The 17,840-nt window shown below is 32.2% G+C and overlaps 2 protein-coding genes across 3 annotated transcripts in view; one reads left to right on the top strand and one right to left on the bottom strand.

Moving 5' to 3' along the window:
• The window catches only part of LOC100878886 (glycerol kinase 3), a 147,873-nt gene that overhangs the window by 29,960 nt on the left and 100,073 nt on the right, over nucleotides 1–17,840 (top strand). The window lies entirely within an intron of this gene.
• The window catches only part of LOC100878665 (lachesin), a 127,158-nt gene that overhangs the window by 79,374 nt on the left and 29,944 nt on the right, over nucleotides 1–17,840 (bottom strand). The window lies entirely within an intron of this gene.

Raw genomic sequence — 17,840 nt, 5'->3', positions numbered from 1 at the left:
CTTCAATTTAATTCCAATTTGTTTCGTGCTCTGTGAAATACGGTGAAAAGAGCCCGATAGAAACGGAGGGGAGAGAAAAAAGAAATGTTTGCGGTAATAGTAATATGGTTCGATTGGATCGGACAGAGCCGAAAACCGAATCGGGGAAGCACCCACTGGAAAGGATTACTTTGCAAGGATATAGCGATGGGCTATTACTCTTCATTAGTCTCCCGAGGGAACGGCGAAGAAGTTGAGCTCTTCACCAGTCGATCAGTGTGATATTAATTATAATACCTCGTTGCGCCTTTTAAAACCAGCGGCTAATCGTTTTTGCAATTTTCTACAGCGACTTGACAAATTTTTTAATTACCGTAATTAGCAAGTGTTGGTAGCTTAAAAAGTTATTCGTTATTGATAACGTCACGGTGTTATTTTATAATTTTTTGTAGGGTAATGGGAATCTAGAGACTTTTGGCTTGGAAACTGTGGACCCACTTCATAACCTATTTAGAGATATTTCAAGATTTCTAGGTTGCAGTATATCTACATCTGTTTGGATGTATTCAGAATTGTTTATGGATATCTAGGGAATTCTAGGGATGTGTAGAGGCTTTGGTAGACATCTACAAGTGCTTCTAGTGATGTTTAGAGACAGTGAGATATAAAGATGTTCAGAATGATCCAAAGTGGTTTATGAATATTTAGGGACATTTAGAGGTGTTTGTAGGTATTGTGGTATACCTAGGAATATTTAAATATGTTCAAACTGTATATAGACGTTTAGAAATTTCTAGGGATATTTAGCTGCCTTGAGAAATATTTTTATAGAAATATTATGGTACATCCCAAGTTATTTTGTTTCTGAACATTTAAGAATCATTAGAGATGTTTAGAGACATTGCAGGACATCTAGTGATATTTTAATATGTACAGACTGATCTACAGACGTTTGGAGATTTCTAGGGGATATTCAGTTACCTTGGAAGATATCAATATACGAATATTCAAACACATTCTAAGTTATTCTTTTTTTCTAAATATTTAGAAACCTTCAAGAATGTTCAATGACAGTAAAGGGTATCTAGGGATATTTAAATATACCTAGACTAACCTATATGTTAGCGTCTACGTATTTTGGAGGGTCGTCGAGGGCAATTAGCCTGTGCTATTTTGCCTTTGAACGATTTATGATAGGGATAGCCTACGTGAGGTCTAAGCGAAAGGTCGTTTATGAGAGTCCAATTGTGGCGATAGATGATGGCTACTGACTTGGAGTCGTATGGTCATCAAATGTCGCAGGATTGCCTGCTTTGTTAGTTTCTGAGATTGTAGAAAAGGATAGATAGTTTGTTGTTGTATTGCTTAGTCGAATAGGGACGTTGTTCCTTGAGGATCTGGCCACGGAGTGGGGAGGTAGGGATGCCTTTGGTAAGAGGATTGAGTTTGATCTCTCGGCACTTACCCCAGCACCTTAATTGGGAACGGTTCTCATTTTTGACAAAATATCTAACATATACATGTTTATAGATTTCTAGAGATGTTCAGTTACCATAAAAGGTACATGCATATGGTACATCTAGTTATTTATAATTATTTAATGTGAGTACAAGTAAGATTATTCAAAAGCATCTAAAATAATTTTAGAAAATATCTACAAGCATACAATAACTCAATTAGGCTTATAATTTCCTGATTCGCGATAATTCGATTCAATGCATGGGTACACGTTTATCGATTACACAAGGAATAGTAATATTGGGTTTGCATTTCGGCTAACAAGAAGCCGACACGCTGGCGTCTGCTGAACAGCCAACTCTGAGCAAACAATGCCTCCAAAGCAATTACGTTTATACACGAACGATATTATGTGTACAATGAATCGATTATTTCGATGAAAATCATCTTTGTATCGAGGTATTGATATTTTAACGTATCAGTTTATCGATTGTTGTGCTTAGTTGGTTTATTTGTGGGTACAGTGTTGATGTAGTTTGATGGATGGAACTGATTTGATGGTAATCTAGGGACATTTTGTTGATATGGTAATTTGAAGGATTTGAGAATTTGGGGAATTTGGAGAATACGAGAATTTGGGGATTTGACAACTTGGGGAATTTTAAGAATTTTGGGAAATTTGGGTAATTTGAGAAATTTTGAGAAATTTAGCGAATTTGAGAATTTGGGAATTTTAGGAATTTTTGGGGAATTTGGAGATTTGAGGAATTGGGGAATTTTAAGAGTTTGAGGAATTTTGGGGAATTTAAGAAGTTTTCGAAAATTTAGGAATTTTAGGAATTTGGGAATTTGAAGAATTTTGGGGAATTTAGGAAATTTTTGAGAATTTAGGGATTTTGGGGAATTTGGGGCATTTGAGGAATTTGGGAATTTTAAGAATTTTGGGGAATTTAGGAAATTTTTGAGAATTTGGAGAATTTTGAGGAATTTGAGAATTTGGGGGATTTAAGAATTTGAGAATTTAAAAAATTTGAGATTTACGAATTCCTCATTTGACTATTTGAGAATTCAAAAATTTAGGTGACTAGGGAATTTGGGATTTGAAAATGTGGATGAACATTTAGAATTTAAGAATTTAAAATATAAGAATCTGGGGAATTTAACTAATTTCTAATTTGATCAAATTCTACAGTAAAACTGTTCAATTTCTAAACTATTATTACACAAGATTTAATAATTAACCAAAAACTCAATATCAACAATTTTAATGCTCGAGTTAAAATTTTTCGCTAAGCTTTCAGGTAAAAGATTATCCAACGGCGTCTGGTTTCGCGGAAAGTTTGGTACATACAATGTCCCAGAAGCAGGGAGCAGGATGAATTTCCCTTCTAGACGACTGATTGTTCGCGCGGTTTGATGAACGAGCGAACTTTATTTGAAAATTTCCTTAAATTAACGGATCGTGGAACGCATTTAAGGAGGTCAGCCTCGGCTGGCCCTCCTGTTGGCTCATTCTACATTCGACACGAATGAAATTTCAAATGTAGATTAGCTTCTTGAACGACTCTGTTTCTGTTTTAAGAGATACGGAAAGTTGCGGGAATTAAGAATCGACCGAAGGATATTTGGACAACGTTGAGTATACAAGTGTTGCTTCGGGCGTACAAACTTCGGAACAATTTGATGGCTGCATATTTTATGGAATCAATGGCCCTTGTAATTTTATATCTGTTTTTATGGCTAAGCAGCGTGTCTTTTGGGAGAATTTTATTTCAGAACTTTTTTGCTATGGGACAGTTTTCGCGTGGGTTTTTAAGTTGTAATGGTGGAATGTTAAAAGGGGAGTTGGGCAGTTTTTAATTTGGAAGCGAGAATTTCGGAAATTTTTTAATTTTGTCAGTTTTGAATTTTGGAATTTGTGGAATCTTGAAATAAATTTGGTAATTTGAAAATTGGGAGATATTGGAAATTTGAAAATAATTTAGGGAAATTTAAAATTAAATTTTGAAAAGTTAAGAATGAGGAATTTGGGGATTTAATGAGCTAGGAATTTGGGAATTTGAAATTTTGCTAATTCGAAAGTTCAGAAATTTGGAAATTTTAAAAATCCCCCATCTGGAGAGTTAATATCATAATTTAGTTTGATATTCAAAAATTCAAAAAAATAAAAATTTGTAATTAACATTCATCACCAATACTATAGAATCAATACATATTCATTACCATCGATCTGTCCTAATACAGTCTCCATTAAAACACAAACAGTTTGAAACACGAAAATTAATTTCAGTAAAATTTATAAACAGTCTACTTCTTCTTCCTCCTAATTAATGAGTATCTTTTTCACATTTTTTTATCTACGTTAATTACAAAATTAATTACATTTATTTATTGCACAATTACAAGTAATAGAGTTGGTGGTTTGCATCATCTAGTAGTTTCCATAGTAGTTGTCTCTTCGTACGAGTAATTTTTACAGCTTGAGAATAGGTTTATAACAGTTAAGTTCTTTTGAAGTTTGTTTTCTTTAAATCTCTTTCAGAAGAAGTTACGGGATGGGGACTCTCTTAAAACTTTTTCCATCTTTACAAAGCTATCGGTTATTCTGGTGGACCGTAGCAATAAACTCGGAAGTGAAACAGTGTATACATATACTAAAAGACGCCTGAACATAAATTACGTTAAATATTCATGCAATGAAGCGAGAGTAATACCATATTATTCAAATTTTAAATTAACAAATTTTTGTATTTAGTATTTGTTATATTTTATATTTATATTCCTAGCTTCACAAATTGTTTAATTTGCTTCTGTATATTTATGTATTTTAACATTTATAGATATATAAATACAGTTTTCAAATCTTCAACTTCAAAAATCCCCTAGATTCCCAAATTTCGAAATCCCCTAGATTCTGAAGTTTCCAAAATTCATAAATTTTCAATATTTCCAAATTCCCCGGATTCTTAAGTTTCGAAACTCCCTAGATTTTTAAGTTTCCAAATTCCCTAAATTTTCAAGTTTCCAAATTCCCTAGATTCTCCATTTATGAAATCCTCTAGATTCTCAAGTTCTGAAATCCCCTAGATTCTCCATTTTTGAAATCTCCTAGATTCTCAAATTTTGAAATCCCCTAGATTCTCAAGCTTTGAAATTCCCTGCAGTCTCAAGCTCAAAAATTCCCTAGATTCTGAAGTTTTGAAATCCCCTACATTCTAAGGTTTCCAAATTCCCTAGGTCTGCAAGGTTTAAAGTTCCCTAGATTCTGAAGTTTTGAAATCCCCTACATTCTAAGGTTTCCAAATTCCCTAGATTTTCAAGGTTTAAAGTTCCCTAGATTCTCTAGTTTCAAAATCCCTAGATTTTCAAGTTTAGAAATCCCCTAAACCCTCAAATTTCTAAATTTTTTAATTCCCCAACTTTTCATATTTTTAAATTCCCCAAACTCTTAAATTTTCAAATTTTTAAATTAAAGAATTTTCAAATTCTGAGTCACTAAATTTCTACAAAATTTTAGTATCAAAATTTAATATTTCTATCTTTCTAAATTTTGAAATCTGTAAATGATCATTGATGATTATCATAAATGATTATTACAAATGATTTGTAAATTAAAAAATTTGATACCTCTTACTACGAAAATGTTTTACTTCTGTAACCACAATCATTTTATTTTAAATGTCAAATTCAATTTTGTAATAGCAGGTATTTATTTTTCACCGGGTATACAGAAATACGGTTGATTTTATTTCCTCGACGAAGTGATTTATTTCTGTGATGTATATTCGTAAAAAGCAAAATTGTGCCTGATATATTCGATACGTTGTTTCGATACAGAAACTGTGAAATATTCGAGCGATCTGCTTATGCCGCTTCAAGGGTTGTTGTGTATGACATAATTTAGGGTGTCGTGGTTTAAGGACACTTTAGAACAGCCCATACCAGGGCCGTACTTAATCATTTTTAATTCAGCCCACTAAATATTCTGACGCGAAATAATAAAGCGCACCAAGTGTGCGATAAATTGCATCGACCAAGATAAATAACTACAGTTTTGCTATTCTTAAGCTAATTTTAAATTATATCTCCGTTATATTCCATACTTTACTCCAATGAGATTACTTCTGTTTTAATTACGTTCGAATAATAAATTTTTGTTACTGCATTTTTTAAAGAAATTTTGTGATCTTTGGACCATCAGGCACATGTTTATTATTATACAATTATACAATTTAATACTGTGGTAGTTTGAAATTTTTGCTTGACAAAATTATTTTATAATCTGAGATATGAGAATATTTTTTACTTTCACAAATTTGAAAATTTCAAATCTTTAGACTTAATAATTTTTATCAAGTTTTTTAAACTTCCAGATTCCCAGATTTGTTAATTTGTCAATTTTGAAAATTTCGATAGACATTTTTAAAACTTTTCAATATACAGGTTATAAAATTTTTCAAATCGTTTATCTGAAAATTTCAAAATAGAATCAGTGGAATATCGACTATTTTATATGTTGAATGGAATACACCATCAATAGAATTAAATTTTAAAAAATGAGTGTTATTTCGTTAACATATAATCACGTTTTGGAGGGTTTAAACAAATTTGTTGAACCGAGAAATTTTCCAAATAACTTGATTTATCACTATAGTATAATAAAGTTGAGATTTTTAAAAACTCGGTGGATATACAGGGATTTGCACATTCACACGGTGAATACGAATTTCATAAAAATTCCCTTCACTTTTTCGTTGATTTTATCGGAAACCTTATCTGGCGATCAAATATTGATCATCGAATTCCTAATTTAAAATATTAAATCCGAGAGGACGCAAGGTTCGCGTGGCAGAAAAAAAACGCTCGGAGGTTATTTCGAATTCTACATATATTTTATACAAGACATTATTAATTTTTCATCGATGTGCCTGCAAAAGATTCTAAAATAAACTGCTCTGTTGGAATCTCGATAAAGTCCTTTCGTTGCTAGGCCATTAATATATTCCCTTGATTCCGTCGGAGGAAAAAGTAATCGATGAGCTTAAAAATCGTCGATAAATGAGTAATTATACTGTTCCTGAATAGCCGTACGGAATCAATTTCTTTCCCCTTATTTTTTTCTATTACGAAACTCCGAATTCCACGATGTCGATATTTTTCATTCAAGTAATACGATCCCGGTGGCTATCACAATGCAGCTTCAGACTTTTGAAGAGCATTATAATGTGTCGAAACGAATAAAATGGCCGGGGAAAGGAAAGAGGAAAAGCCTTCTGTCAGTTCTGCCGGAGTGACGTTAATTGGTATCGGATGGTCCTTGCATTATTCGAAAATTAATACCGCATTGTGATCGAGAAGTTTTCTCAGAAAAAAGAGACGCCAAATCGTTTAATCGATTGGAATAATTGAAACGAGTGCGCCTGCTTGATATATCGCTCGTTTGTGTTTAAATTTCATTGTTTCCTTTATCGTTTATGATGTGATTATTTTACGCGAAAAATTGCTGTTTTTCAATGGAGACATTTTTCTGCTCTTTTCAAATATTTTAGGGGATTTTTAAATTTATTGGCAGATCTTGATAATACCGTTTTAGAGAGAAATTTTGGAATATTTTAGATGAATTTTCTTTTTGTAAAATATATTGAAGACAGACTTTTTACAGTTCTGTTAAAGAATTAAATTTATGAATATACTTGCACAAATTTGGACAAATAATTAATAAATTATTTTTGTGATCAAATTTGCAGAAGTAAAATAAAGTAGCTAGTACTAGGATTTTATATTTACAATTCAATATACATTAACATAAAAATGTGGTATTATAGAAAATATAAATTGTTATGTATATTTTGTACATTTTATAGATTCAATTTTTCATGAGATACACATTAAACTTCTAAAATAAATAAAATTGTAAAATCTAAAATTGTAGATAATATAAATTGTACTATATACTTTTCAAATTTTATAGATTCAATTTTTATTAAAACAAAAGTCAAATTTCTAAAATATATAAAATTGTAAAACGTAGAATTATAAAAAATATAAATTGACTATATGTTTCGTACATTTTATACATTAAATTTTTCACAAAATGTGACTTCTAAAATACATCAAATTTAAATTAATAAAAATGCGGGATGTACATAAAAATTGTAAGAAATGTTATTTACAAAAATTGTATAAAATATTATTTTACACAGAAACTATGTAAAATGTTACATGTCAGAAACCCTACAAAATGTCATATAAATAAAAAAAATAAAAAAGATTGTATTAATATAAAATATATGAAAATACAGTACATCTTCTGTAAAATCTGATAACTTTCAATTTCTAATATTATTTTATAGAGAAACTGTATAAAATATTACATGCAAAAACACCTATAAAACATCATATAAATAAAATAATAAAAAAGACTGAATTAATATAAAATATATGAGAATACAGTACATCTATAAAATGAATCTGATAATTTTTAATTTTTGATCTTATTTTACAGAGAAGCTGTATGAAATGTTACATGTAAAAGCACCTATAAAACATCATATAAATAAAATAATAAAAAAGACTGAATTAATATGAAATATATGAAAGTACATCTATAAAATGAATCTGATAATTTTTAATTTTTAATCTTATTTTACAGAGAAACTGTATAAAATGTTACATGTAAAAACACCTATGAAACATCATATAAATAAAATAATAAAAAAGACTGAATTAATATAAAATATATGAAGGTACATCTATAAAATGAATCTGACAATTTTTAATATTGTACAAGTATTACTGTTGAAAATACAAAATCATTAATAAAGTCGATAAATTATGGGCTAATTTTTCCTAGAATATATTGATCCCTAAGTAAGGTAATTTCTTGCGAGCAGACATCATTCTGCATGAGTCGCTTGAATATTCAGCACCGTGTAACACCTAGTGGTAACCCAATTACTTGACAAAAAGTTTAGTGACCCATGTGTAATGAGATTAATCGCGATCTAACCATACTTCCGCTGAACAAACAAGTCGACTTCACTGGAGATTGACCCGGCGAACAAAAAGAGGTTAATTAATTACTTTTAGCATGCTTACCGGCTATATAATGGAAGTTCGTTCCCCGCCAGTTTTACAGTTAGTTTACCGAATGATGCTGCTGATTATTGCTCTCGTGCAAAACGATCGCCCGGTTTTTCTTCGCTCAACTTCGATTGAATGAGAAAGTTCAGCAGAATTGCCTGATTGTTGAAGCTTCGATCCATTTTTTGTTTTATTGTTCGACTGAAGAATTGGACATCGAGGAATGGCGGACAATCGCCTTTAAATAAATTAATTAAACCTTTGCCAGTGTTGTTACCTGAAGTTATTGGAAATTCTAATTATTTTAAGAGTTCTAATTATTATTTTGGTACTTTTGTTTTTTATGTTTTAAAATTATATTCTTAAACTTCTTTTAATAATTTATCAACTCATTCTCAAATTTCCAAATTCACTTATTCGATAATAGAATATTTTCAGACCTCGAAATTTAATAATCCTTGAGATCTTGTCCATCAAATATCTAAAAGCAATACAACCTCAGGGATTTGAGAATACGAGAGAATACGAGAATACGAGAATTTGGAGATTTGACAATTTGGGGAATTTAAGAAATTTTGAAATTTAAGGAATTTTGGGGAATTTAAGGAATTTTGGGAAATTTGGGAAATTTAGGAAATTTAGGAAATTTGGGGAATTTGGGAATTTTAGGAATTATGAGAAGTTTGGAGATTTAAGAACTTGGAAAATTTCAAGAATTTAAGGAATTTAGGGAATTTGGGGAATTTGAGGATTTAGAGATTTGAGAAATTCGGGAGTTTTAAGAGTTTGAGGAATTTTAGGGAATTTGAGGAACTTCAGAAATTTTGAAGAATTTGGGGATTTTGGTGAATTTGGAGAATTTAGTGAATTTGAGGATTTGGAGATTCGAGAAATTCGGGAATTTTAGGGAATTTGAGGCATTTCAGAAATTTTGGAGGATTTGGCGATTTTGGTGAATTTCGTGAATTTGGGAAATTTCCGGAATTTGGGGATTTGAGAACTTGGGTAATTTTAAGAATTTTAGAAATTTGAAGAATTATGGGGACTTTGACAAATTTGGGTGAATTCGGGGAATTCGGGGTAGTAATTAAAAACTTGAGAATCTGGGGAATTTAAGTATACAAGGAATTAGTGACCTCTAAAATTAAAGCACTTCAAAGTTTCATAGCTCACAAATTTCAAAATTCATTCTAACTTGAAATTTAATAGTCCTTGATATCTTGTTCATCAAATATCTAAAATCAAAACAACCACATGATATAAAAATTAAAAAACCCCCAAATTCCTAATTTTTTATATTTCTATCATGATACTAGCCCTAAGAGAAAAAATAAAAACTAGCAAGATACGTTCACAACTCTGAAGCAATTGATCGATGAAGATGGAAGTCGAATTCAGCAATGATCACCGGAAGTATACACATTCCCCGGAAGAGAAGGGCATTAATTTTCCCGCAGGTACACAAACGGGCTAGAGCGTCTCTTAAAACATTTTCAAAGTTGGCCGGATTGTTCGCTGCGAGGCGTCCTCTCCTTTTCCCTCCGTCGTCAGCGCATAATGGCCAATTCCACCCTCATTTTTTTTTTAACCCTCCGCCGTATTCAGCACGACAATTCAGACGTCAAGGATGACGACGACGACCGACGACCGACGGAGGATCTGTAATCGTAATTTGTTTGCAAGTGCTTTCACCGTGCCGCTTAACGTTATAAACGGTAGAAAGAAAAAGAAAGAAAGAGATGGACCGAGTCGGGAAGAAGAAAAGGCCAGACAGACGGTACAAGAAGACGCGTACATTGATACTTGGACAACTTTTTGTTCGGCAAGTTTTTCCTTCTAATGAAAGAAGAAATCCAACAGCGAGTCTTCGTCGTTGCTACCGATGGACCACTATCGGCTCATTTTATAAACGATGTGAATTTCTCTCGTTTTTCGCGGCCTGCGTCTACGAGTAACTCTAGGGGATGTTTTTATGGGCTGCGGTTGTTTTATGTGTTGTTTTGTGGGAGTTTGTTCTTTAAAATTTGTTTTTGCTGGGGTCTGAGATTTTTGTGGTTTACGATTTCTGTATTTCTTATTTTTATAGTTTACAAGTTTTGTAGTTTAGATTTTTCTATTCTTCAATTTTTTTATTTTTAATTTTTATATAACCAGTTTTCTGTATATCTGAATTTCTATATTTTACAATTTTCATATCGCAAATTTTTATATTCCTGTATTCTGTGTACTTCAATTTCTATATTTCTCAATTTTCATATCTCAAGTTTCTATACCAGTTTGAAGTACCTTTGAAAAATTTAATTTCTGAAATCTGTATTTGAGGGTACTTTGTAAAATCAGTATTGAAAAGTTCACTTTTTGGAAGCTACATTTAAAAAGATTGATTTTAATAAGCGTTAAGCTGACGCCATCAATATTACAATCTCCTTATCGTGACGTAATTACGAATAATTAATTGACGAAATGCCAATAACTCGTTTGAATAATCCAATAACGTTTCAATAAATTCATTTAATTTCCATCAGTGACACCCTACGAAGTTCTTTCTACATATAATTAACTTATTGATGGCTGCAAAATACACAGCAAGGATGAATCTGAATATATGTATAACGCAAGAACTAATTATTGCTGGAAGGAATAATTAATAATTCATTTCAAGATATGATAGATTTTAAAGTGATTCTGTGTTAAAATTAATAGGTGATTAAATCTCAAATGTTCAAATTGAAAGATTTTTGGAATTTCAATTTTTCTATTCTTTCGTTCTTCAATTTGTCAATTCGTCAATTATTCAATTAATCGATTATTCAATTATTTTATTTGTCAGTTCTTCCATTCCCCAATTTGTTAATTCTTCAATTATTCAATTAATCGATTATTCAATTATTCAATTAATCGATTATTCAATTATTCAATTCTTCGATTTGTCAATTATTCAATTTGTCAGGTATTCAATTTGCCAATTATTCAATTTGTCAGTTATTCAATTTGTCAGTTATTCAATTTGTCAGTTATTCAATTTGTCAGTTATTCAATTTGTTAGTTATTCAATTTGCCAATTATTCAATTTGTCAATTATTCAACTTTTTAATTATTCAACTTATCAATTATTCAATTTATCACTCATTCAATTCTTCCATTTGTGAATTTGTCAATTTGTCAGGTTGTCAATTGTTCAATTACTTAATTATTCCATTTTCAATTCGACAATTCTTCAATTCCTCTATTTATCAATTCTTCAATTATTCAATTAATCAATTTTTCCATTTTTTAATCCGTCCTTCAATTTTCATTCTTGAATCTTCAATTTTTCAGTCGTCCAACAGTTTAAATACTCAAAGTAATCAACTCACAAATACACAAAGTTCGATGAACCAATCCATAAAATAACACGAAAGAACACATCTAAACGTTTCATCTTAAACAACCTCGCATAAAATAAATAATAATTTAGCTGATCCACGCCTCGTTTCATCCCTCCCCGACATCAGTTATCAAACTATCAAAAACCTATTTCCATCCGCATCCCAAAGGGACCCACCTCATTATTCTCTAATACGAAGGTATCACGTGCAACCAAGAAACTTTCCCCTCACGAACACCGTCATCAAACTTTTCTGTGTTTTCTGTTTGCCGGCAATTGCCACGTGGTCAAGGCTTCCCGATAGAACAGGAAGGAACGAATGGAAGTTGAATGGCGGACAGGATGGCCGTGGTTCTGCTTCCCTTTGCTATTGTCAGCGACTCTCCGTTCGTTCGTTGTTGGCTCGTTTCGATCCCGCCACGGTAAGTCCGCGATAAAAAGAATAACGACGATCATCCACGGTATTACGAAACCTACTATCTCAGCCTGTAGATGTTCATAGCGCTGATAAAAGCAGCTTCTTTCCCGATCCTCTTTCGCCCTTCTCGTTCGCGAAACAACGATACCCTCCCGTGCGAATGCCACCCCTATTTTTGATACTTAATCGAATGTGGTACGTGGGGGACCTTCGAGTGGTCGGCTTGATCGAAAATTGATGAACACACTCGAATTTTGATGTTGGCTGCTTTTAAGCAGATTGTTGTTTAACCATTAATGAGGTGATGGAAGTTTCGGAATTTTTGTGGGGATTTCAGGTTTTAGTGTCTTTGGATTTTGGGATAGTGAAATTTTTGTTATTTGAAGTTTTGGTACTTGGGAATTTTGGAACTTTGAAATTTTGGGGTTTTGAAGTGTTTGACAATTTGAAATTTTAGCGTTTTGCAAATTTAGTATTTTAGAATTTTGGGAGTTTGCAATTTTAGTGCTTTGAGATTTTGGTGTTTTGCAAATTTAGTATTTTAGAATTTTAAGACATTGAAATTTTAATATTTTAGAATTTTGGGATTTTGCAATTTTAGTGCTTTGAAATTCTGGGGTTTTGCAAATTTAGTATTTTAGAATTTTGGGATTTTGCAATTTTAGTGCTTTGAAATTCTGGGGTTTTGCAAATTTAGTATTTTAGAATTTTGGGATTTTGCAATTTTAGTATTTTGAGATTTTGGGTTCTGCAAATTTAATATTTTTAAATTTTGGAATTTTATAATTTTAGTATTTTGAGATTTTGGGATTTTGCAAATTTAGTATTTTAGAATTTTGCAATTTTAGTATTTTGAGATTTTGGGGTTTTGCAAATTTAGTATTTTAGAATTTTGTGACACTGAAATTTTAGTAATTTGAAGTTTTGTTATTTTGGAACTTTGGAACTTTGGAATTTTAATATTTAAAAAATTTTTGAGATCATTAAGCTTTATTATTTTGGAAGTTTGGAACTTTGAAATTTTAGTATTTTTAAATTCTAATATTTTGGAATATTAAGAGTTTGACGTTTTAATATTGTATTTAGAAACGTTTGAACTTTACAATTATGGTTATTAAATTTTAAGTACGTTTGTTCTGAAATTTCTTAAATTTCCAATGTGTCTATTTTTGCATTTTTTAAATTGTAAATATTTTTATTTCAGAATTTCTTAAATTTCCCCTTTTTCAAATTTCTTTAACTTCCTCTCATACTTATTCCTCAACTAAAAATTTCAAACTTCAACACAAACATAATAAAAAAATAAATAATTTTCATTTTCTCTAAAAAGTTTTAAAATCCCATCTCCATTGTTTGCAAATCCGAGTCCTTTATATCGCATTATGATTTTCAACCTTAATAACGAGGTGGTTAAAGAGCCTTGCAAACGAAATGCCAAAATTGGATAGTGGTCGTGTAAATCAAAACCGCGTCCACAAACAAGCGAACCTACCTTTATTCTCGTCATTAAATCCTCGTAACGAGAAAAAAAACGCTGCCGACCATGTTCATCTTTTTCCGATTTCCCTTTATTTTATTTTGTACTACCCCGTCTATTCTATATTCCAGTACATAACAGGTGTAAATACGATAATCGCTCAAAATTTGACTATCTTCTCTTTTATTTTTATGTTTTTCATTCATGGTCATTAAACGTCAGTTGCTAAAAGTTTGTATGATTTTTCGTTTATTTTTGTTGTAAAAATCAATCTTGTGTATTTAACAGGAAACAATTTTTTTGTTATTAAGCTTTGATTTCAGGAATTAACATATATGTATAATTTATTGTATTATACGTACTGTAATAACAATAATATTATACTAATATTGTAAAGTGTACAATAAATAAATTCCATGTTTGAATGACTCAGTACGCAATAGTTCAATATTTAAAAAATAATGAACTGTTTAAAAATGAACAATCACTAAGACAAATAACAATTTCATAAAAAATTTACCATTGGACCATCAATCATTTAGCGAATAAATAACCGAGAATGCCTTATTACTAAAACAAATGTTCATCCAGCGTTCAATAAAAGTAAAGCAAGGCAATAAATGTCGGAAAATGTTGGTCCGAAGAGAATATTTCACAAGCGATCATAAATATACGTTGACCTATCTTTAAGCTTCCATCTCGAGTCTGTGCAGACCAAAGTGGTTCAAATTTGAAAATAAAGATTCTAAATGTGCTGAATTTCTGCTATTAAATATCACATTTTAACCCAGGTTGATGGGTAATTTACAAGCAGGTATAAATATATTTTAACCTACTTACATCTCTACAGTGAGTAGACCAAAGAGCTTCAAATCTCAGTTTAAAGATCCTCTATGTAGGTCGTTTCAGTCATTAAAAATTATAACATTTTCGTTCAGGTTAATAGGTTATTTATAAGCGAATGTTTGTCAGTCTATGTTTCAACTTATATGTGCAAAGTAGGTTGATCAGATTGCTTCACACATGAACTTGGATCACATGTGTGGACTAGGTAAGATATGTGGATTGGATGAGGTGTTCAGTAGAAATTTGGACGACTTTATAGAGGTTTGTACTACTGTCTTTTTTTAGATTTGTGCTATTAAATTTTGACCTAGATGTATAAGTATTTTTACACATATGTATAACTAATTTTTCACACATGTTGATTTTATTGGGGCCTCGATTGCTTTGATCATTGGCTCTTTACACATATGCATTCACATATGCATGTACATATGTATTTACATGAAGTTTTCTTGTATCAAGAAATTTACACATATGTATTCACATATGTATGTACATATGTATTTACATGAAGTTTTCTTGTATCAAGAAATTTACACATATGTATTCACATGTGTATGTACATGTGTATTTACAATAAGTTTTCTCATGTATTGACTCATATGTGAATTTTCAGTGGATAACAGTATATGTATGTATCATGTGTTAATATTCCACTATTCTAATATTATTACATACATATCACTTTATAGCTCATTGTCCAAATATTTGAAACATGTGCTACACACATGTGTCCACATGAGATAACGATCCTCTTGTTTTCACACATATTAATCCACATATACTCTACAGATGACCCCAAAAGTTTCCGAACCTCCTCCCAAAGGATCACACAACATTTCACGAGAAAGTAAGCCATCTTAGGGTCACAGTTCGTTGTCCCTGACGTTCCTGACTAATGATCCCATCATGATCGATTGATTATCCTACCGCGAAATTAAAGAAACGTTTATAAATTTCACGACCAACAATGCTGAATGGAAGGATCCCGGAAGAACAGAGGAATCGCGAAAACAAACGCGAAAGGGATCGCATTCTCATAATGGAGGTTGGGCCTCGGTTTCGAAGGAAGTCGTGTTCGATCGCGAAAACTTTCCCGGACTTTGTCCGCGCGCTTTTCCTCTCTGATTCCCCCGTTTGTCCGTCTTTCTCTCGCTTCTCACCCCCTGAAAAGTCGTCGACATCGTCGCCGCTGCACCCTCGACACCCTGCGTCGCTGTTTTTATGATTCTCCGAGTTTTCCGAAACTCGTGGCCGCGCGTGTCTCGTTACGGGGCCGAGTGAAATTTAGGATTTAGATGCCGTCTGTTTTCGGGCAACGGCTGGCCGACGTTTTTTATATTGAGTGCTGGAAATGAGAAAGGCACTTCTTTTTGTTCCGGGTATTCGTCCCTTTAACTGAGAGTGGAGCGGAGTTGGGACTTTTGCGTGAGACTTCAATTTTCACTGGTGATTTATGTTAACGTTTGAAATATGCTCGATATACAGATGGTTTTCGACGTTCTGTGAGAGGAGGGAAATGAGAGATTAAATAAGGGATGATTTATACTATTAGTATACTTGTTTAATTATTTTTTAGAGGAAAGAATTATACTTTGAATAATTTTTGTACATTGAGGCAGAGGTATACCTCTTTCACACTGTACTGTAGTTGCGAATTAGTAGTAATTACTAATTATTGTTATTACTGATTAGCAATGCTATAATACAAGTATATGTACTGTATTAATACAAGTATAGATACAAGTTAATAATAATTAGTTACTGATTAGTGACTATACTACTATAGCATCCATATCAGTGTCTTATAGCTAAGAGTGAGGAGTAGCTCAAGAAAACTTCTAACTTCTGTTTTCAAATTGTATACAAGGAACATACGTGTACAAACATATGTGAAAAGAAAATTCATTCAAAGAACTTGATAATGAATTAAAGAATAAGGAACTTGTATTAAATTTTATCGATAATCTCGAGTGAGCACGTCCACATGTGTCCACATATGTCCACATGTGGGTTGCTACTGATGCATACGAGTACTTATAACAATATAATATTATATCAGTATGATACACTAGTATACTAATATTATACTCCTAATTTAAACAATAATGAATAAGCACCCGTCAAAAAGTACTAAAATTATCAAAATTAAAAAAGAATAAAAAAATGTCTAAAATCATATAAATCCTGTGGAGACAAAACATGAACATAAAATGAAGAGTTAAACAAGAAACCTTTCACGTGAAAATAACAATATCCATCGGACAAAGAGGACTGTAAATAAGGTAACGACAATGGGAAGACACGGAATACCGAAAGAAAAACTGAATATTCGCGGAGGCGGATAAACGAGAGTTAAGTATGGCTGTCTGTCATCACAGTGGAAGTTGGCGAGACAAGAGGTGTTTATCTCGCAGCCAGCAGGATCCAGGAATTTCCGGAAATCTCGTGTACACGGGAACACGCCCGTAGTCTGCTGACTTTTCGAAATTGTAGACCGGGTACCAGCTCGCCGGCGCAAAATAAATCAGAGTACAGACCGAGGAGATCTAACCGGCCGATATATATCTCGAAACGTCAGATATATTCCTCTCCTTAAGTTCTCGTTGGGTTTCGGTGGAAACGGAGCCACGCCGACACCGGAGAGTCGTCTATAGATTTGGCTCACGTCGAAGTCAAAGCACCAGGCTCTCGCCTGCTGTTCATAAATCTTGCCAGGATTCCTTACCTTCGGCAACGATGCGAGCTTCCAATCTGGCGTGTCCTTGTTTTTGATAGCACGCCCCTCGGGAATCTCGATCCTAATTGATTTCGATGCGGGACCCGTTAATGTTCTTTCGTTGTTCCGCGACGTTTAGATATTTTTGATGGTCAGTTGGGGGACGTCTTGGATGTATGCCAGTTTAGGGATCTCGTTGATGAGTTTTGCGTTTTAGAGAGATGGAGACTTTGTTAATTTACAAATCTGTAGAATTATTAGTTGAGGGTTTCTGGCAAGTTAGATCCCACAATTTGGACCTAGTAGCATTTGAGTATTTAAGACCTGACTAATTTTAATTTTGAGTATAGAAAAATTTGAATCTCCATAAATTTGAAAAGTATAAATATAATTTCATAAATTTACAAATTACAAGACTTGAGGATGTGAATACAGCGTCCCAATTTCACCTCCCAATTTTGCAATTTCCCCATAACAAAATACGAATCCGTTT

Source organism: Megachile rotundata, chromosome 8 (assembly GCF_050947335.1).
Source record: "Megachile rotundata isolate GNS110a chromosome 8, iyMegRotu1, whole genome shotgun sequence".
Lineage (NCBI taxonomy): Eukaryota > Metazoa > Arthropoda > Insecta > Hymenoptera > Megachilidae > Megachile > Megachile rotundata.
Note: the sequence above shows the minus strand (reverse complement) of the source record. Positions and strands in the feature narration are given on the sequence as shown.